Genomic DNA, 23,710 nt, shown 5'->3' with positions numbered 1-23,710 from the left:
TGCTGTAGGAGCAACATTGACTGTGTTCTGACAACTTTGCTTCAAAACGCAATACCAACTTGATGCGCACTGAAGTAAAAACAAAAAGATCTATATGTGGATGATGTGCGTGTCTTTTTTTTTTTTGTTTGGTGCTATTCATATAAGTATATGGTATACCTATTCACTATAGATAACTAGTACAGGCCATCAAGAGGCCTCTTAAAGTGCATTAAAATATTATAACTTTATTCTTCTAACGATAACTTGTAACACAGTTCAGAGGAAGGTCAGTGAATAGAGATTCGTATATCTATCGACGATGAGATGATGAATAAAAAACGGCTCACTGACCCAGAGCAATATATTGAAGGTATTAATTCTCAGTCAGAACTGTTTCGTTGAATGCTTGAAGTTGCTCGAACGGTGTAATAGACATTATAGTAAGTAAAAAAGTCTCTTTGATATACTCGTTTATAGCGTAAGGGAAGCAATATTTTACCGTGGCATACTGTGTACATGTAGAAGCTCTACTATATCTGCTAGGCCGATTTATAATAATTTTTTAATATATATATATATTATATGTATTTATGCGAGAGCCAATCATTCACATATATAACTTTATTAAAAACTTCAAATCCCGAAGGTAAATCATTTCGTAAACCAATTTACCAAACCTTAATAATTGTTCGTGGGTTGAAAAAGGGGGCGAAGGAGCGCCAGGCAGCAGGCGATCGTACTAGCGCTATCATAAGTCCATTGTGCTTCCGAATGGTAATTACTTAAACCTTATCCTTAAACTCGGTGGAATTGATAAAATAGTGGACTTTTTATCCCAAGCTGACAAATGTCTCTACAGTTGGAGCCTTGACTGGGTACTCATATGATATTTAACGAGTTTCCAATGAGAGTCTAGTTATTGTTTCCCTACCTTACTTTAATTCCGCTTGGTGGTCCACTGAAAAATTTATGAATTTGCTGGTTAAACCAGAAGCCCACTTGGCACCTGATATTTAGTTTGTAGCTACCTTGTGAGTGTGAAATACTATAGCAGATGTTGTTATTTAACCCTTTGATCCGTCGGTGAATATGCACACTTTGCCATTGGCGATTACAGAACCTTTGATCCATTACTTTATACTGGGAAATGAAAACATTGTCTTTCTTTAGTCATACATCTCTCTTTTTAGGGACGGATTGCTAATCTAGTCAATTATATTACCATGTCCGCAACACATACTAATTGGGAGTTTAAACGGTAAACTTTGATGAGATGGTATACTACTATCAGCAAAAAATAGTAAGACTTTTTTCATAATTTTAAAGTTCTTAACGGATTCTTCGAATTCTAGGTCATCAACCTCAAAGTAAGATCTCTGACTGTTAATCTTCGATTATCAACAACAATTCCTTTATTTTATTGACATGTTGATCATCGCTTGATTGTGATGGGTCGAGGACGGACAGGACAGACCGTCGTCAATGAGTTCTCAACCCTCTTCGAATAAATTGTACTAATCAAAAACACTTGCTCGTGACAAACAATTATCAGCGAAGGCCTTTTCAAACATTCTGAACGTTTCGGAGAAAAAAATTTGATTCCACAAAAAATTAATGTAACTGGTTTGTTGAATAATTTCACTCATCGTAAAAATCGTCGAATGCACTTTATGTCCTTCGCAAGCTTATACTAACCACTAGTGATTAATTTGACCTGACATTTGCCGTAGTTGTCACTGGCAGTCATACCAACCTAGAAAAAAAATCGATAAATGGTCATTAAAATTTAAAAGTCTTACTATTTTTTGCCCATAGCAGTATGTGATACTATAAATAATTAAACTCATTTAAATTAATTTTAAGCAAAGAAATGCATTCCAGAGGTACTTCAGCGGTAAAAATTTTACCGGCTTTGTGTGAACGTTTTTACAAAATTTGATTAAATACAACAAAGACCTTTCCCGCATATTGAAAAATGCCTTTCCGAACCCATTTTATTATTAATGCATGCCAGTAACCTATAATCAATTTACTGTTAAATTAATCAAGAACAAAAAATGCACAAAGTTGGCTTAAAAAATAAGCAAAATATGAAGTTTTATAGTAAAAGTTGGAATTATATTTTACCAACAACTTTGTGGCAGAACTTTTTGCACACTTTTTGGCTCATGTAATTTCGCTGCACTTTATTTTTAATTACAATCAGAGACCTTCACGACAACCACCCGCTTGCCCCGGTGCGTCGTGCTTAGTGTGCGTGCAAGGCACAAGTTGCAAGTATTTTTGCACATCGATGTCATCATTTTGTTGTGTTCTTGTTGCTGCTGTTGTGCTGCTACGAATGGCATCAGCTTCCTTCCTGCTTATGCGACGTCAATGCCGATAACGCACGCAAATGTTACAATGTTGCCAAAGTGTATGCAACACACACACACAGTGTTGCATAATTACGTGAAAGTTGCGCATACACAAACACATAAGTGTATGTGTAGTGGATTTTGTATATTTTTGTACGTATTTACATAATAGCATTATTATTATCGCACACATATACTGTATATATACAGCTTTTTCTTTGTGCAGTTTTTATTGGGCGCCATTCGCTATTGTGTGCCACGCCCTTAACCATCGACAAATGTGTGCGTTTGGATATTTAAGTGCAATAGGAAAATAAGTAAAGCGCATGCTGACGCAGTAACGGTACTTCAGTGCGCATGAAACGCATATGCATGTGCATGTATGTCTGTGTGTAACTGTGTGCGTGAGCCAATAGGATGGCACAATCACCTATTTTTCGAAAAATACTTTCAGTGAGTGATACTTTGAGATTGCCTTCACACACACACACATACACAAAAGCAAATAAATGAAGTGGCGTTCATGTTCATATGTATCTTACTTATCAGATTTTGCTTTTTCGCTGAAACGAAAGTTGTAGGAACACGCTCATACGCACAGATGCAGTCAAGATCCAAGCGCAAGGCAAATGAGTGTGTGTTGTGTTTCCGAAAAACTTGGCTACAGTGTTGCTTACAACAAAGTCACACACATATAGTTATACGATCCGTATATAGTATGTGTAAGTGCTCACGCTGTGTACTTTTCAAGTGATACTTGTACATTTGCTGCACTTTGTAGGAAATGCATTAGTAGTCACTACTTACCTGTATGGCACTCACGAACACCCACACACACACACAGGTGCATGCATTTGGCGCCACTGCTGCTTTGAGTATTTGCACAAATTGGATTAAATACTTCTCGAATTACCTTCGCCTACATGAGTGCCTGTGATATGCATACCAACAGCCATGCTTATTTGCTTTGAATGGGAGCAGAAGTAGTAAAGGACGCAGGCGGAAGTGCAAAACTGTTCTGTGTCACTGTAATGCGCTCTTTTTACTACAAGGATTGGCATTGATTTCATACAGACACTTAATTAATATTTCAGCGTATCAGGCAATTATTATAGAAAGACGAAAAGGAAATCCAAAATCATGAAACGCAAATATCGATGACTTAAGGTCATGAAGGTAATGTAGTAATACGAATTAGAATTTTTTAACTAATAATAGGATCTGTCTTCAGTAATCTCTCTAGATATGCTGAAACTGATTGACTAAAATTTATTTTGATATGCTCAAAATATTGCTGTTAAGCCTTTTATATGCTTTTGTTGAGAAAAAGGTATTTATTTCTAAGATTGACTACCAACAAATAACAGGAAAATTAAAACCATTACGTAGTTCAAGACTTTGTATCAATCATACTTGTTTAAATCTTTTTTTACCAACAACTCTAGCGCCAAATCAGGTTTAAGCCGTTGAACTGTTCATTTCCAGCACCTGATTTATGGAATAAACGCAACCAAAAAAGGCTCTTCTTGAGAATATATGATGCAAAAATAGTAAGGCAGGCAAAAATGTAAACTCAAATTACACTGAAACTATAATCCCCTTATAAATTAAAAAAGTTTACACAAAAAATATTGATTTTGCCCGGTGAGTTGGTTTGACAGCTACATGCTGTAGTGCACCGATCGTAGTCATTTGTTCAGAGATTGTACCGTTGCTTCGCACAAGAATCCACACCAATTTTCTTTAAAATTATCTTCTGAAGTTCCCATACAGGAACTTAAATTTGATCATTCAGTTTGTATGGTAACTGTATGCTATAGTAAACCAATCTGAACAAGATGTTCAAAGCTTCTAGAGATCTCTTGAGCAACAATTTGTGTCACCTTTAGTGAAGATATTTTCTTCTATAAGAAGGATATTTCTCAAATTATATATGTAATAATATAGTGATCCGTTGTAGGCGGCCCCAACAAATCACCACCTCTTACAGAAATCTTCAGATCAAAAAGCATGTATTGTGTAGAACTGATCACAGCACGTTTTATTTGAATTCAAATTTGCTGCATAGTTCATATATATGTATAATGTTTCTTTAGATGTCACTGAGGTCGAAATGTTTCGGAAAACAATATTTATCATGCGACTTAGGCCATATTTAATATGCCTTAAGGAAGTCATAATCGAAACACATTGTGGCAAAAAAATAATCGGAAATTTTAAATAAAATGCAAAATATTGGGTAGTCGGAAAAGTATTTTACTAATCCAACTTCAACTTCTATTTTTTTATATTTATAATCTTAAATAAATAAACAAATATGTACCATTTTGGTCGGCCAGATGTAATACATTTATGCCAAAGATTTTCCAGTCCTTGAAACACTTTTCATAAGCACTTGGGCGAATTTTGTTTTATCTCTTTGATCGACTGAAAACGAGTTACACGGAGAAGCAATTTATGTTTGGGAAAAAAGAAAAAATCACACGTAGCCAAATCCGGTGAATACGGTGATTTATAGATGGTATTTAAAGTGTTTTTGGGTTTAAATTTGGTCACAATCGTGGCTCGATGCGATGGTGTATTATCATCGTAAACAACCTCTGACTTGTTCTTCCACAATTCCAACAGATTTTGCCGGATATTCTCACGCAAACCCCTCAATGCGGTCAAATAAAACTCCTTATTGACCTTCTGTCTCTCCGAAACAAATTCGTGATGCACCAATTCACGAATATCAAAAAACAAAGAGCATCTCCTTAATTTGACGTGTTTTTTTTTGTTTCGGCTCAATTTTTCCCCTACATTCCGATGATTTTTGGCTTGTTTACGTGTCAAACTCATAAGCCTATGTCTCATCGCCAGTTATAGTGCTCTCCAAGAATGTGGGATCGGAGCTCGTACGACCAATGGTAGTCAAAGAGACCTGTTCAGAGTACCGGTTTTTGCAAAAATTTCATCTTTATCGAGACGAGTCGCGCAGGATCACGCTTCATACCTACAGTATCCACCAAAATCATTCTTCATTTTTTTTATGTTTTCATAAGTTGAAAAAGTCGAAGCTGGCAGAACGAGGCATGTCTTAAGCGATCTCTCCACCGCCTTTGAAGGCCTTTTAACACTCATAGGATGGTGTTTTTGATAAAACTTAATCATCGTAAGCTTTTTCCAACATTCGCAATGATTCCGATTGGTTAGAAATGCAAAATTTTAAACAAATTCTTTGTTCGATATTTTTTTTTTTTTGAAAAAATTGCAACTACCGAGGAGTACCGACTTAAGCAGCTGCTGTAAGCAAACTGGTTTGACAGACCGCGCTCTGGTATATTAATTGAGAACAGTACCCCCCATTAAAAAAAATTAATTGAAATATTATTTACCTGGGTAGTTTAAACAATGTACATAAATGCCTTAAGGAAGCCGGAATAGAAACATAACTTTAATGGAAAGATGATATGCTTAGATGAATGAACTGCTCTACTTTCTTTAATTTCAACCACGTTAAATGGGAAATAAGTAAAATAAATTAATTTCGATAAGTTTTCTAATGAATAGATATTATTTATATAGTATATTTGCATATCGCTATTGAAAGCATTCCAAAAAGTATATGGGATGTCATTGCAGAAGTTATGACACTGCCGAATAAAACCCCAAAAACCCCATAGTAATTAATTCTATGGTTTTTACTAAGTCTTTTGAAGTTTCGAAAATTAAATATAAATATTTCTAGCTCAAAGTCGATTCACGAGTGAAAGAATAGGCCAGACAGTTCATACTCTATTGTTTAAAAGAGAAATTCGCAAATTTTTTTAAATTAAATCTTTAACATCCGTCGCCTACCAGGGAATGTATTCTGCCTTTCTAGCGATCATAAAGGTTTTAATTGCGGCTTCGTATTTTATTCACCGCCTTCGTACAAAAACGAGAAGCCCTCGTTGAGCTAACTTGCAAAACTCAAGCTCTCTCAAATTCTCCTCTATGCAAATTTCCAATCGAATAGCTGCAAAAAAACCTACACTAAAATACGATATAAATCAGCAGCAGATACCAGCGATATCGCGCACAACTTAGCGCCAAAGCACACACTATATCCCTTGAACTTACAAAATTATAAATGAGAAAATAAAAATGATGCAAGAATTTCCACCACACAAACATGTACATATTCAAGTACACTTTATGACAATGCAGCTGTCGCAATCTATTGCATGGCATAACATAGCAGTGTCATAAACTAAAATCTATAAGCACTTGTGCCGCACATCTAAAATGCGCAAAAATAATTTACTTAAGACGTGCTTGGCATACAATTGAGACATTTGTCATTGAGGCAATGCCACAAGCGCTCACATGGCAACTGCCACGCATGCATGCTGGTATTGGGGGCTGGCGCATCAGCGACAATGCCACAGGCACGTACACACCAACAAATGCATGGAGTAAATGATGCCCAGCTGTGCTCATCCCGATCGCTGGAAAGAGCGGGTGCGGCGGGAGGCTAGAAAGTTGTAGGGAATTATGAGTGTGACGGGGAAAAAATATATAGTGTAATATGTGCACACATGTGTGCAAAGCGTACTTTAAGGCGTACTGCAACTTTTTCACTTCTGTTGGCTTACACGCTTAAACGCCGACTATCAGTGCTTCAGTAGTAAACCATTGGTGAATTCGAAAGAAATCACTTGCGCACACACACATCCACACTTTTTGTTTACCAAAAGTAAAACAACAACAATAAAGGCACATACGTGCCAGCAGCGCAGTGCCGCAGCGTGTGTTTTTTTTGAAAAAGGATTTTCCATGCTGATATATTTTGACATAAAACTCCACTTCTTTTTGTTCCTTATTTATTTTTTTTGTTTGAAAGATTTCTTATTTTATTTTAAACACTTGCTTGCCGCACTCTGCTGCTGCTTTTGAACAAAAGTAATGTTTCATGGTGGCAGTGACAAGTGCTGTTAAGTGCTGTCAAAAACACCACCCGCTAGTGCTCACTCATACTTAGCGCTGACACACACCTACTACACACTCACACAATCATAGTTCAGCAGCGGCATCTTATCAGCTTCGGCCTTTAACGCTGCCAGAAGTTTACATTTATTTTAATGCAGTAAAGCGTATATTTATATGAAGTAAAAATAAAAGTAAAACGGTATTTCGGCTTGGCTTGGAGGAGTGCAATGCATTGATGTTTGTGTGCGCAGTTTATCTGACAATTTATGAGCATCGTCAGTGGAGCAATTTTAGCTTTCACATTTTTCTCGCAATTTTCCATTGAACTCACGCTTATTGGCAATAAATGTGAAATTTTATTTTCATGCAACCTACCCAATTGCGCCGTTACATAAATTTTCGCTACTTTTTGAAACACAATTACTAAGCAATCAATTTTTGACTGTTTTAAATAAAAAAAATTTCTAGCTCCATGGCGGCTAGTAAGTGTTAAGAGGCATAATAATATTCTATGAAATTTTATTGCGCTGCCTTTTTGATTAACTTAGAAGAACACGTAAATTTAAGTTACTCTGGGGAATAGTTAGAGAGCCTACTATATATTTTTCATTACAAAATATTTTCATATATCAAATTAATAGAAAAGATGTCGCAGAATTTATGTTCAAGAAAAGTTACTAAGTGAACCTACATGTTTGTATATGCTGAACTGAAACTTAAAGTGCAATAAGTTTGATAATTCCCAAAATTTAAAAGCAATGTATTTGCCCTTAACTTTTAACTATTGCTAATTTTTATGGCTGACGATTTGGTATTTTTATATTTTTAAGGATGTCGATTTGATAACGAACTTATACTTTTGAAGGGTAGAGTAGTTTTTAGTAGATTCAAAATCAAATAACTTATATGAGAATCAAAGTGATCTTGTAGAGTACTAGTTGTTTTTTTAAGTTTATTTATTTTGTGAGATTATTAATAGGTTTTCAAAATTATTGGTTACCTGTCACCGAGTGTGTTTTAATCACTTACTTTCAAATCTGAAGAATAATGAGCTTATGTAAAGGGAAATATAAAGAAATTTTCTCGAACTGGCAAAATAAAATACATTTTCACACATTTTAAAACAATAAATTATTAACGCCTTCACAATATGCTCTTGAGTCACGCCACCGCCTTATTCAATTTTTCATACATTTTTATAGATGACACACATAGTTTGTCCGCGATGGACTCCTAAACTGCTTAAACGATTTTAGTAAAATTTAGTACACTGTGTCCAGTTCGAACCAACTTAGAAGATAGGATAGTAAAAACAATTCATAAATAAAGAATATTGTGAAGGCTCTATTAAGCGGACAACTCTATTAACTGGACAGAAATGCTGATAACCAGAAATTGAGAAAGCAGCAGTCGTTATTTTTTTCAATGAAATTTATTTGTATGAACATATTCAAAATTAAATCTCATGAACAATCCCTTGGATTCTTATACCGACAAAAACGTTTTCGCCTTTATTCGTAAATAAAATTTTCACTGTAAAGAATAGTTTATTATATGAATAATATTATAAAATGTATACCACAACAATGCGTGGCCGGACCCCTAGTTTGTTATAAGCCTCGGTTATGATGGCCTACACTACTCAGCCACTCGCTGAATTTTGGTTTCGGATCATGTTTGGAGCGCCATTTACTAGATTGTTGAACAGTTTCGATCTCGTATTCTGAAACCAACGTCTGGTCACATGTCATAATGCAAGTTAATACCGCCAGTGATGTGTAATATGAACATAACTATTATTTGTCACAAACGGCACTCCGTTAAATCTTTTAAAAATTTCTAAATTTCGTCTATGTATATTTGGTTTAAATGTTGGATAAAAATTACCTATTAACATAAAAACTCCTTATTAAAAAGCAATAATTTACTTAAATAAATAATTAATTTTTTTTAACACAAAACCAAACTACTTTTGAACTAGTTGGAAACCATGTGAATTTTAACTCTTCTGCATCGCATTTTACACATAGAAAGAAAGTCATATTTTTGAGTATCACAAAATACTTTATCCAGTTGCAGTATAAGTACTTGCAATGCACATCAGTTGTTTCCGCTATGCTGCTTGCATGCAATTTACATAACTGCCAGCTGTAAGGACCGTTACTTATTATATATCAGTGGTAGCAAATGCGCTCAACCAGCAATTTATTTACCGCTTATTATTTTGTTATGCACTTTCGGTTGGCGCGCAAAATTTCACCACGCCTTTATTTCAATTAATGTAAATACCACAAATTGCAGCAGCGTGGCAACCATAACCAATATCAATGAATGCAATTATAACTTTGTATTTTTGTATTAAATTGGCTTATTTCAAGCAGTTGCGTCATTATTTTAATTGAACACAATCAGCATGGTAATTTCACAATAAATTGTAGCAAGCGTGGGCGTATATTACAATAACAAAAAAGTAACACAAACTAACATTAAAATAAAGTAAAATGAAATAAGGATAAGATTTAAATTTAAATGAAATACAATTAAAATTAAAAGTAAATAAAATTTAAATTATAATTATAATTAAAACTAAAACTAAAACTATAAATAAAATCATAATTATATTTAAATTAAAATTAAACTAAACTAAAAATATTAAAAAATTAAAACATTAAAACTTTGAAATTAAATTAAAACTAAATTAAATCCGAAATTAAAATAAATATTAAATTCAAAGTTGAAATTTAATATTAAATCAAAATTTAAATTAAAGTAAGTTCTTAATTTCAAATCAAAACTTTAATTAAAATTATATTGTATTTGAAGTTAAATTAAAATTGAAATTTAATTTAAAATACAAAAACAAACATTTAAATTTTAAATTTAACGTTTAAATTGAAATTAAAAAAATAAAGATTAAAAAAAATAAAAATTCAAATTAGCATGAAAATTATAATAAAGTTTAAAAAAATAAAATTTAAAATTAGTATGAAAATTATAGTTTATATACGTAATTAAATTCTGAATAAATTTTAAGTTAAACTAAAATTAAAAACTAAATTAAAATTAAAATTCAAATTTAAGTTCAATTTAAAATTAAAATTATAATTACGGCAAAAATTCAAATATAAATTGAAATTAGAATTAAAACTAAGTTAAAAATTAAATTAAAAAAAATTAAAATTAAAAATAAGGTTAAAAAAATTAAAAAAAAATTTAAATTAAAATTAAATATAAGTTTAAAATTAAAAATTAATATTAAAAAAACTTAAAATTAAAACTAATTAAAAATTAAATTTTAAAGTTAAAATTAAAATTAAAAAGTTCAAAAATACAAAAAATTAAAGATATTTAAAAATAAAAATTTACAAGTTTATAATGAATACAAAAAAAACAATATTATAATAAAATTAAAGGGTTTTAAATATATTTTGAGGCACTGTTGGCAGTATAACAAGATTTCATTGCTATTTACTCTATATTTGGCAGTGTTATTGTTGTTGTTTTTATATATTTCCATATTTACTTGTAGTTTCCGTTAGCGCGCTAATTACATTATCGGCGACGCAATTAAGCGCTGCCCCGCAGCAATGCAATTGTGAGAACACCAGAAAAACCGCAACAACAATAGGCTGGATTGTTGTAATTCGGTTAACAGAAATCGTAATAAAGAGGCAAAGTTTTCCATTTGAAATTTTCTAAATTTTTTCGCCACCTTTCACCGCAACGCGCACAATACTTTTACTACGAACAAATTTTACAAAAAATATATGCATGTGTGTGGGTTGGTGGAAATATGGAAGAACAGCGATGGCGGGTGTTTAAGGTGTAAGAGAATGCATTGGGTTTGGTGTGAGCAAAACTTAATTAATATTTGTGGTATGCGAAATATAAAATTTGTGTAGGAATGCCGCAGCCAGATAAACCGAAAGACGAAGTGTGAATGATGATTAAAAAAGTGATAAGCACACACACATACATACTTACATACAAACATCAAGTCTCATGTTTGTATTTAGTGTATGGTGTCTATCTCAACCACAAATACACTGAGCTGTCCTTTTAGTTTATACACGCTTTAAATATATGACTGAAGACAGCAAACAGCTGCGATGTGGTGGGAGCGGGGGATGAAAAACTTGCGTGTAAACTATTTTTCACATTCAGCTAGTACAATGCCATATTGCTGGATGATAAAAATATTTTTAATTCAAATAAATGATTGTAATGCGGCTTGAGGGAAATGGCACATGCACAAACACGTACAAGCAATCACAGAAGTGAGTATAAAAGTATGCATACAAATCCAGAGTCTTTCAACGCATAAAGCGCTTGTGTTTAATATACACACATTTACGTACAGGTTCGTGAGTGTATGTGTGCTTAATAACTATAATATATTTTCCAGCACTTCGTTAATAATTCCAAGCATTTTCACGCCACCGCGCCACACATACACACGCATACAGCATGAGCGCCTCATTCGCGCGCACTTAGGCACCTCATAATATAGTGTGACTTTAGGCGCCATGGGAGTAGCCGCAGCTGCGGCAACGCAAAGGCGGCAGCAAGTGTCTGTTCAGGTTTGTCTGCGTGCACGTATTTATTTGAGAATGTGTGTGTACAAATACATATTTATTTGTAGAAGTTGAATATGGAATAGTTGAAGTTTTCAGGACGCTTATAGCGGGGGTGGGGCTCCAATGCATGTCTGACGTTTGTGTAAAACATCACGTTCTTTGCATTGAATGCATTACTTCAAAACGTGACTTCTGCACTCTGATCATAAGCAAACCAGAGCGTGCGTTCACCATAAGCAAGAACAGTAGCACGAACAACAGCAGCAAAACCGAAATGCCCACAATTTTCTACACCGCAAAGTCCAGCAACAATTGCGGCCGACCATGTCGTGCTCTAATCATCATCGTCTAACGCGTCCACCGTTATGACTCTGATTAAAGATTTGCTTACGTGTGTGTGCAGTTGGTGTGTGTATGTGCTGCTGCTGCCGTCAAAATTCAACTTAGACCATTTATCTTGCATGGAACATTCGATTCACTTAATTTTCGCTATATGACAAGCTCGCAGCACCCCAACCGCTCCCCCGCGACACCGCGTCATTATTCATATAACCATTTGCTTTCTTTGCTGCCTTCATCCTTTCTCATTTGCGGTCGAAATTCCTTTCTAATCCGCTTTATTGCTGCCAAACACCAACAAATATTCCCACTACGAAATATTTTTCCATCTCAACTCTTTTGCATATTATTTGACACGTGCTCACACTTATACGCATACACATCTGCTGTCTTATATGTTTATCAAAATTAATGTAAGCCAGCATCCCATGGTCCATCTAGCTTATACTCCTATCCCTTTGCAGTATTGTCTCCGATTTCGTCCTTGCCTCGCCTACTGGTGCTAAGTGCTCTGCTTTTGTCATTTGACTAAGATTGATAGCCGAAATGTGTGACATTGGTTTTTCCCCTTGACACTTCCAAGAAAATGACAGAAATCGAGCAGGGGATACTGTCTTAATCGTGCACTCAAGTGTATGAAGCGAGCCATTCACAGCGACCGCAATTAGGTGATAAAGATTTTCTACATATTTTGTCAGAATTGTGCCAAAAATAATTTCAGAATAATTAATGATATGATTTCTGACATCTATACTACATCTATAGTAATTAATATTTGGTAGGTCATTCTCTAGCGCTGGTTTCTTGGTTAAAGAAAATTATTATTAATATTAGAGCTTCAGCACTTTGAAACTTAATACACATAATATAGTAAGTAAGATAGATCTGCTATTTATCAAGTATGTAAAATATAGCACTGTTTAGTAGTAATATCTGAAGGCTGGTAATATTAGCCCAGATATCTTTTATGAAAAAAGCCAAGAGTGTAAATTAATCTTCTCATATGGAACTCATCAGTATGTGAGCTGTGCTATGAACTACAAGTACACCAAACTTAGAAATATTCGTTAACATTTCTATTAAGATGGATGCTTTCAAAGGCTTTGCATAAAAACTTTCTGAACTTCTTGACTTAAACTTCAACCGTGCTTATTCTCTACGCTTAGATGCTTGAAAAGTGAAAGACTTAGAAGAAGCTAACAGAACTGGGGCGGATAGCTATATTACAAAAGGTTGGTCTACGAGGGTCCACTGTCATGACCATTTCACCAGTTCTAGTTTGGGACTATCAGAAATTTGTAGGGATTTCAGGCAAAAATGGCTGTCTAAAAAAATTCTATGGATATAATTTTTTCAAAAAACAGTCATTTCTATTTAAGAAGGCACTTACACTGCAAATAAGATAGTTTGTATGTTTTTGCACACCAGTTTCAGGTTGTTTTATACTAGACTATACTCTCAATGGCAACAATCAACTTTCTCATCATACTGATGTCAATGCGAGTCATAGACATCTCGCTGCAAACAGACAAAATGAAAAATAATAAGAGACTGGGAGTATATTTTTTCTGAAAGTCTGCTCCTGAAGGGGTGGATCTCACCTAAAAACAGTGAATAGTGGAAGTAACTGTAGTCATCTAGTAACAGTGCTGACTAGTCATGGTTGGACTTGTACTTCTCTCCTCTTTCAGAGTCAAACAGGCGCTTGAGTTAAAATATGAAGCACCTTCACAGAAATGGTGACTTCTTTCTTTTCAAGAATTCTTGTATTAAAAAGGACATATTTTTAATTCAAGAGGGATTGATAAAATACACTGACTTTTACTTATACGAAAAGGTTTTAAGCAAATTGCTCATTACTAATTTCTTTGCTTTTAACTTTTTGCTGTAAATTTATATCATCGGAAGTCTAATAAGCTCTAAGATACCGAACATATGGAGCCCGAAAAAATCGGTTAATCTGTGAGACATATTATTGAAATTCGGTGAGCATTTTTTCTGATATTAATGTAGTCTTGTGTCAAAAATGTATAAAATCGGGACAGTACTTCTGCTAACCTTCATAGGTTAGGTTAATCTGGTAAGCCAATGAACCACACATAGACCAGTTTTGGTCCTATGCAATACTAGATGGAGTTCAGTTACTAGACCCATGAGGAGTAGTCATCCATTAACACATACTCTGTGGCCTCATAATCGATACCTCCTCCAGTGTATGATACCGTGGGGACCCTAGATGCTTACAGCGTAGTCTTGCCAATGCGGGACAAGTGCACAAGAGATCGTCCAACCTCAATATGATATATTCTTCACTCTTATTTTAAGGATCTCCGACATTGTCAACTTGGACTTTACAAGTACAAATCACAGCTTTAATCTCCGTTTAGCAAATCTTATGTTATATATATTTCCAAATTGTCAGGAACAATTGTTATTACATGAACTTTGTTTCAAATATACATATTATAGATTTCTTTAACATAAACTTCAGTTAACAAATACAGATTTAAGGTGAATTAGTTTCTTTGTCAACTGAAGTAATTCATGACATTTATTAATTGAATTCAATTCCAGGAAACAAATTAAATTAGAAAGCATATTAATTTTCTATTACTCCCCTCCGCCCACATACTCGAATAAGGGTGAGTTCCTTACTCATATAATTCGACACAAAGTCATGAATTAAATGTCATATGCAGCATATTAGCAATAAAATGGATTAAGCAAAAATAGAAGAAAAATTATAATCTCATACAAGTCGCACACAAGGAAGCACTTTCACACTCATATATACAGATACATATGTTCTACTATGTACTTCACTAAGCATTCACTCTCATTCTCAAGAGTGTTTGGAATGTGAGGCAATTTAATGCGAATTAAATTTGAAACTATGCCACACGTGCGGCGCCGCTAAATGCGTTAAATTCCATTTAGAGGAAAAAAGAATTGCGAAGAATGCGAAATTACCGCTGAATGCGCATATGAGGGTGCGTAAAAGGCAAATGAGCAATGCGCTTATCAATTGTCACACTTGAGTGCTAAACGCATATCTCTCACACAAGTATGTGTTGCATGTCGATGTATGTATGTACATATGAATTTTAAAAGTTTGAACTAAAAAAATTAAGGAATATTTCAGTTTTAATTTTAGATCACACTGTACTACTTACTAGATGATTAGTTGGGTTATAATACCACCTTGGATATCAATACGTACTTGGGCTTCTTCTCAATGGATATTTATGCGAACTATTGTATGCCCAAACCTTAAATGTCAGATATTCTGATTGCCAAATTAATCTAAACTTCCTATTAAGTGCTAACCGAATTTCTACGAAATCGCTTTGAGTTAGTTAAAGAGAATGAAGCCATTATCTCACCTCTTTCAATCGGATACAAGGAAACTTCGAGACCTAGTCTTGAACTTATTTGCAGGTTTCATGTTTTCCTATCTAAAAAATTAGTAACACAGAAAATTTGTTTCTTCCCTACTACACTCAGTGTCCATTAAGGTTCGTAGTTACCTTTTCAGAGAATTGTTTCTTGATTTAATAACACACTGTCGATTCGGTGTGAACTCAACGCCTAAGCGTTAGACCTCTGAGAAGTTATTATAAAAAACAGCTTTGAAACTCGAAAAAAAGGATGGATTAGAGACTTTTTGCAACTTTAGGATTATTAGTTCATGCCAATTTTAACTACAAAACCTTAAACGAGACAGAAATTATCATAGAAATTGGTACTTGCCACACAAATATCCAGATATGTATCTGTTGTTCCCATTTAAAAAATTCATCGACTACCAATGGATATATTTGGTAGAAAATTTTGATTAACTTGCCAATACAAATAGAATATATAACCACTTTACCTCTGGAAAAGAGGTTGTGGTCAGCAAATGTCTCAAAGATCTGGCACAGTAGATATTTGTAGCTATTCCTCTTGCCTACTTCAGTCAGAGTCTGCATTAGGACCTCTTACTTATACTATTAGAAGAAAGGGAAGTGAGAATATGTTGAAAACGTCAGAACACAGATTGTGTATGATGCCCTTTACTAAAAAAATAAAGTTTAGCAGAAAAAAATTGAATAAATGGATAATGCACAGTTCAACTCCTTTTGGATAATTGTTGTAGAAACAACCCCTTTATGTACTTCCTCTTAAGCTTAGATATCTTTACTCAGTAATAATAATCCAGTATTTTTGCTTTCAAATTTCATTTACTAAAGCATTAACTACATAAATACATATATACATGCAGGCACAAGCTTAGTCGCCTCACACTTTAGCTGAAATTTGCAAAATTCATCCCCCCAACCACCGCCAAATTGCTCTCACTGCATATCTCATTATAATGACATACTAAGGCATAGCTTTGCTTTGTTGTTGTATGTGCAAATCATAGTGGAAATTAAAGTACCACACACTACTCTTGAGCTCTTGGCGTTAGCAACAGCTTAGCCACAACGAAGCAGCTTATAGCTGCGCATCAAACTACAAAAAATGCAAAAGGCCTACAGATAATTGTCCGCATTTTCTTAACATATTTTCGCCTGATTGTCTTCCACGCCAAGGAATTTGCGTCCGTTGTACAGAAATACTCGGCATTTCTTCTAGTCCTTATGCTAAAAAAGGCTTATTGCTGCGGAGTGACCATGTAGATGGCAAGCAGTAGAAAAGAAAAATAAGATAAAAAGCATAAAGTCGTGGGTTCAACTAGTGCAATCATCTCAAGTGTGAAGAATTGCTGATCTTCGACGGAAGTCGTATTAGAGTGGTGGTATAAAAGTTGTGAAGTGCTTAGGAATTAAGTAACCTCATCATCAGCGTGACACGCAACAAATGCGTAAATGTATGTGTGTGCGTTAATGTCCATGATTCTTCAGATTATAGTGAGTAGTAATTGAAAGGTCCAATGAGCATTGCATAGCTTGTTGTATATTCTTGTCCATGTATGTATGATTGTTTGTCTGCATGGTTGTTTCCGACTGCCTGACCTGCCAGCATTCAAGTATTTCTAATAAGATTGGCATGAGTAATTGTGGTTGGATTATAGTAAATAGTTTAGCATATTCACATAATTCAGTTGTAGAATATTCTGTTTCGATCTTTTTTATATAAATTATGTTTTCGCTAAATTAATTTTAAATGGTGAATAATTGAAGGAATAAAATCTGCCTACTTTTAGTGTTTTTCCACGCATAGAGCAGTTTTAGTAGTCATCCTTTAAGATGCCTGCGCTTGACACGAATTTTAACAGAATCTGTGGCCTCCGTACCGATACCTCTTCTAGTGTATCATAGCGTAGTCTTACCAATGCGGGAAGAGCACACAAGAGATGTTCCATTATTTCCCTGCTGCCTTGCTCTAGACATTTGCTGCAATATACCTAAGACCTTAATGGCACATATTTTTATAAAAACTGAACTAAGAAAAAGTGAAATATTTATTTTAAATATATGCAAGAATATTTTTGAAAAGAAAATATGAACTATTTTCTCTCAGTCAAAAGAAGCGAAAAGAACACTGAGACTTTCGAAGTTAGCCTCCAAAATCGACATAAGTATATACTCAAAATTTATTTTGAAATTTAAAACATGATTAATATATAAAATATATAACTTACAGAAATACCAAAACTACTGACGTGTTACATAATTTCTTCTTCTTTCAATTGTGTACAATATTTTTAGAGCAGGGGAAACAAACAAAAAAAAGAAAAAATCTTAGTATAATAACAGCCATTGAAAGAAAAATAATTTACTACCAAACAGAGGCCGGGAAAGGGAAATGATGGATCATGGCTGAGTAAAAGCGGTTTATCTAGATTTATGGCGAAACTGCGAATTCTATAGAAAAAAGTAAATGCCAAAGTTATAGGTATTAGAAAAATCTATAAATTTTGTATACAGAGTCTTTTCGAATATCCTGAAAATTTATATGAAAAATTCACTTAACTTGTGTGTTCTTCACTTTTATCTTGTACAACAAAAGTTTTTCTTCTTTTTTTATTTAATGTATTTATTATTCTTCCTTATTTTACCTAATTTCGTAACGAACCTTAATTGCTAATCAAGAATTTAAGATTTCTTTAAAATATGAGCAAGTTGTATGATTGCTGAAATCTCTGTTTTAATAATATGTACTTTACTATTGAAAATTTACTCAGAAAATACATAAACCAAACAGCTGAATTCAGCTAAATCAGAATTGCTTAACAATATACCAGGATTATAAATCGAGATTTTTTTGTATTTCGAACGGAAAAATGTTTGCTTACACTGAAAGAAATGTGGTGTATAATTATTTTACCACAAAATGAGATTTTTGGTTGAAAGTCTAAGAAAAAATTTAAATTTTAAGGTGTTTTTTGTTTCCGATGTTCAAACATGAAGTTCTGCTGCTCACAGCAAGAGCACTTATTGTGTAAGACAACCAGGGAGATGAGGTCGCAACGCTGTTTTAAGTATTTTTATATCAAAGTTTAAGGAGGCAATGCTCAAATATGTACCTTTGCTTTACCATATTATATTTTTGAAATATATGATTTTTTATATTACATATTATATTAAAAATATATTGTACCTTGTAAGGTGGATTTACGTGCTGAGTATAATATAAGCACCGGTTATGCATATATCATAGTTCAAAAATAATCTGGTTGCTTTTAAAAGGACACCAAAAATTATATTGAAAATGGTGTGGATAGTTTAACGAGCTCTTGCAAAAATATTAATTTTCTTCTGCATCTCTGTTTATTGAAATTTTATTTTCTTCTTTAGAATTCAAGTACTCTTTTCGGAGTTGTTTCTGTCAAATTTATTTCCATTTTCTGCTGAGGCTTAAAAATTCTTCGAACTTTTTCACAGAATTTTCATATCATCTATAAATTTTTTTTCAGAGCATTGAGTGTTGAGTCTTCATAATTTTAGTATCAAGAGAAACTTGATGCAGATATCACTTTTTGGTTTTTTAATGGTTATTAAAGCTTATGTTGTGATATGAGGTTATTCTACACAAAATAGCTCTTCACCTAAACGTAGAACCAGCTATCCTTTTGGGTGCGCTCCGAATTTTTTGCATATTAAGAGTTTCCATTCTACGAAAGAGAAATCTATGACCATAATAAAATTTTAAGTACTGAACTCAGATTCTTGGATTTACTTTATTTTTACCCATAGCATTTTCTGACAGTGATTCAATACGGAAGCCTGTACTGAATCAATGCTTTTATGAACAACCAACTCTGCGAATTCGGTAACAAATTTGATTTCATATTACAAAATTGTAGGCCACTAATTTTTATCTTATAACTTATGTTTTATGTTTCAATAAAAAATCGTTTTCCTTAAATATTTCATATAAAAATACTATATAATATTTTGCAACTTTTAATTCTGCAAAGTTATAATATTCATAACCAACAATGTTATTTTGCAACTATACTATCCTAACAATTTAAAAAACTAGACTTCATCACAATTAACTCCAAATAAAAAAGAAATACAATCTTATAGCGAAATAACCAAGTTTACCACGTTTGAGTAAAGTCTCATTACTTATCCACGTGATAAGCCATATCACTCATTCATTTTATACCCTAACAAATACAAACCGCTCAGTTTCACACGAATGAAGTTTCCACTCACTCGTAACTCGAGTAGTTTAATAGCACCACAACTGCAACACCTTTGCTTTGAGTTAACAGCGAATGGCGTTTGCGCCTAAAAGCACACTCAAATCATAACATATGACTGAAATTGTTGCTAGCACGTGCGCGATAAAAGCGATTGCACTCACTCGAAAGCAATTTGCATGGCGAAATATCTGAGTGCACGCTAACGGTAAGCACACAAGCTAATAGTGCTGCAGCAGCAGACTTGGCGCTGGCAGCGACGCACGGCGCACGACGTTGGCTATAACTTTGATTGTGATTGTCGGTTTTCTACAGCCATCCCTCTTACGCACATCGAACACATTTTCGATGTCACGAAGTGTTATGCTTGTGATAGAAACACACACACAACTGCAACACTGCTTACAAAGTAAGCATTCGGCCATGTGACCACTACGAGCCAACCGAGTCAAAGATACACCTACCTCCACCAAAGCTTTAACACGGCCGCTCTCTGTTTTGTGCGCTCCAATGCAGCTCGCGAATGCGCATACTCACGCCAGGCAGAGCGCCTGCAAAGAGAGTGCGCGCTCCTTCTCTCTCGCTCTCGCTAGCATGGAAAAAAATACTTTGCCACCCACAACTACATAGATTTTCAACTGCGCAGCTCCGACCATCAATAGCACGTCCCTCCCTCTTTCTTTCTTCCTGCATTTAATACGCATTGCTTGCCGCCCGCTGCCTTCAATTTCAACCCCTGCGAGCTTGTCACGAGCAACGCACCGTTAACACTCGTTTCGACAAACAACCGAGCGTTTGCTGCTTTCCACGATTTTCGGACACAAACCACGTCTAGCGACAACTCGCAGCAGCGTTAGCACCCACATCGCTCGACTCCATCTTAGCGCCGTGATGCTGTGCTTTAACACAGACTCCGGCAGCAGCAGCAGCAGCAAATTAACTTCGTGATCGGGCTTGCGATATAAGCATGAGAAGTCGAAGGGTACCCAAAACGTTAGCGCACACAGCACGCAATGAACAGTTGAAGTTTGAAGTTTAGCGCAACCAGTACAACGCACAACAGGCGGCCCAAAGTACACCACATTTATAAAGTGCGTGTTAAGTAAATTGCTATAGCGCCTAGAGGTATACCTCTAAAACTTAAAATGGCGCTCGAGTGTAGGCATTTGTTAAATAAGTTGAATACCAACAGGCGACTCAACCTTACCAGGAAATAAGCCACGCAAAGTTTTCGCCAACTTAATTTCGATTTATAACGCTAAGTCGGTCGCTCGGTCAGCAAGTCAGTTAGTCAATGAGCGACGCGCTCGGCAAATCACTCGCCACTTCGGCAGCTTGACGTGCGCTCGGCTGCGAGCGCATTCCACAACCACCGCTAAATTGCCGCTCACCGCTGCTCACCACTACGAACGCACAGCAACCCTCGCATCATCTTGCCGCTTCGGCCCTTGAACGACTGCAGCAGTAGCAGCAACTTTCCAGCGATGCTTCGTAGATGCGACTTCAAAAACCAGTCACTGCAGTCGTTGGGCATTCTTCTGGGTCGCCAGTTGACAGCCAGTGCCATGGCCGTCGTCAGTTCAGTGCACAAAGTGCGTCAGTCCAAGTTGTACCTGGTGGCAGCACTAGTTGCCAACACCACCAACACCAACATCACTAACACAAACACTTATACTAGTACAAGCAGTTATAGTCAAACTATTAATACAACAACAGTACTACGGCAAAATAGTGACAGTGTGTTTGACAAACAACGCAACAACAACATCGGAGTGGCCGAATGTAACGACGAAGAAGAACGCGACGACAACGATTTCGGCTGAAGGCTGTGAGGCGTGACAGTCGCTGTGCAAGCGACAACGACGACGACCAAATTCAGTGGCCTTAGTGACGGACAGTCAGACGGGTAGACGGTTTGCGGCATAGCAAAGCTCAACACATAACATTGCATTGCAGTTGAGCAATAGTGCATAGCGTAATTGTGTGCGCCTATAAGTAGATTTGGTGAAGCGGAACGCAAGGCGGCACAGCGTAACGCATTCAACACACACGTACAAAACGGGCTCAACAACGAGATAGTATTTAGTGAAAGCGCCAAGGAATCATGAATTTCATTGGTATGATTTGAAACAAATATTTTTCTCTTTTTTTTGTAACAATGTTGTCAGTGTTGAAAAGAAATATTAGTGCAACTTGGTCAAGACTTTTCAAGTGCCGTGTGCAAATGAGGTAGCGTGTTTTCGTAGACTGAACTTTAGTTTTTATTGGAATGAAAGTGAGGTGGAAATGCAACGTTTTTGTAGAAGTTCAAGATATTTAAATAATTTTGAAAGTTTCTTGAAGTCACGAAAAAGGTTTCGAAAGCCAATTTAGTAAGGAAAATTATTCAAAAATTTTCAAAAATAATTTTTTTACTAAATGTTATACAAATTAGTTGACCTGAGTTAAGAAAACCATTCACAGTAAAACTTTTTCAAACGCTATTCAGCTTTTCAAATCAAACCCAAATTAAACAGTGAGGTTTTTAGTCAGTATCTTTCATTGAAGAAAATATTTCATTAAACATTTCAGTCTCTGAGATACATACAATTTTTCAACTCAAAGCTTCATTAAAGACTTCAGTCTCTAGGCTGTATACAATTTTTCGCCTTAAAGCTTTTCTTAAATCACTTAGCTACCTACTTTTCTTACCTCAAACTCAATTTCAAACTATATTTCTACACTGTCAACGACTTTTCAATGCTTACTTGGTCACTTTCCACAACTTAAACACTACTCAACTACAATTTCACTATTTTTCTGTAAACTTCACTGCGCCTATTACTAAATACATATCTACACGCCGCCTTTCTCCTACTACAAATACAACGTTTACGCTACAAACAACTTTAACTACAACCAAACAAAATGTAAGTGCTAGCCTAAGTGTATTTTTAATGTAAGAAAAAGATAATTTCGATCAATTGAAGCAGCCTAAAAGTAGGCGAGGTGAATGGCGTGTAAACGCTAATATATGTTACGCGTTACGTGCAAGTTTTTACATATTTGTGAAGCAAAAAACGTTGCATACTTAAAGTAGTGCGTGTTGCTAGTGAAACTTATTAATAATTTGCCACTAGCACAATAGAAATTTGCGCAAAATTGCATTGGCAACGTTGAATAATGTAGCATACCTTTAGGCCGCAAAAAACGAAAAAGCAATTACTTGTGCGTAATTTAATATTTATTAGCAGTTTATGACAGAACGCTAACCACTTAATAAAGTGCCCAGCTAATGTGTGACTTAGTAACGCATAAAATAGTAAAAAGTATCATATATTTTTACATTGCTTTGCAAAGCGTGTGAAGCGCACTTGCAAGTGAACAAGCAGCGCCGCTACCATGTGACCGTTTGCGCTCATTTCGTGCACATTTTTTCACATTATCGATTTTTTGCTTTTTTCTTGGCACAAATTTGCGCCTGACAATCAACGCATTAAGCAAATGCATGCATGCATAAACATATATATAAAGAGATATGTTTGTGTGTGTAAAAATGCGCTTGTGTGTGTTTTCTGCATGTTGGCATACTTCTTGTAAAGCAAGACTTGGCAACTTGGCGCTCTGTGCCGTTAAGACAAAGACACTATGGCAAAGGTTCAAGGTTTGTGCAATAGTTTTGCTCCCCAATGTCTTTGGCGCCAGCACAGCTGCAACTCTTGTGCTGCTTGTTTATTGTTTCCGCTCAACTCATACTGATGTTGTGCGCAAAACTTTTGCTTTATTTGCGGATTTCTTTTCTAGTCTGCTCACAAAACTAAAGGCACCTAGAGAAAGGGAAAAACAGCGAAAATGCAATAAGTTGAGCAAGACAACAATAAAAG

General features: G+C 35.1%; 1 protein-coding gene across 6 annotated transcripts in view; it reads left to right on the top strand.

Annotated features, from left to right (window-relative positions):
* Positions 1-23,710, top strand: part of LOC120766575 (complexin) — a 215,084-nt gene that overhangs the window by 129,044 nt on the left and 62,330 nt on the right. Inside the window, exon 1 of one of the 6 annotated variants that reach the window (XR_005704608.1) lies at positions 21,456-21,964. The exons of the other annotated variants lie outside the window; for them this stretch is intronic. The gene's annotated coding sequence lies outside the window, so the exon portion shown is untranslated. Of the gene's footprint in view, positions 1-21,455; positions 21,965-23,710 lie in introns of those variants that run through there. 6 annotated transcript variants of the gene reach the window in all.

The sequence above is a fragment of the Bactrocera tryoni genome, chromosome 1, assembly GCF_016617805.1.
Source record: "Bactrocera tryoni isolate S06 chromosome 1, CSIRO_BtryS06_freeze2, whole genome shotgun sequence".
Classification (NCBI taxonomy): Eukaryota; Metazoa; Arthropoda; class Insecta; order Diptera; family Tephritidae; genus Bactrocera; species Bactrocera tryoni.
The sequence above is the reverse complement of the archived record's forward strand: the minus strand, read 5'-3'. Positions and strand labels throughout refer to the sequence as shown.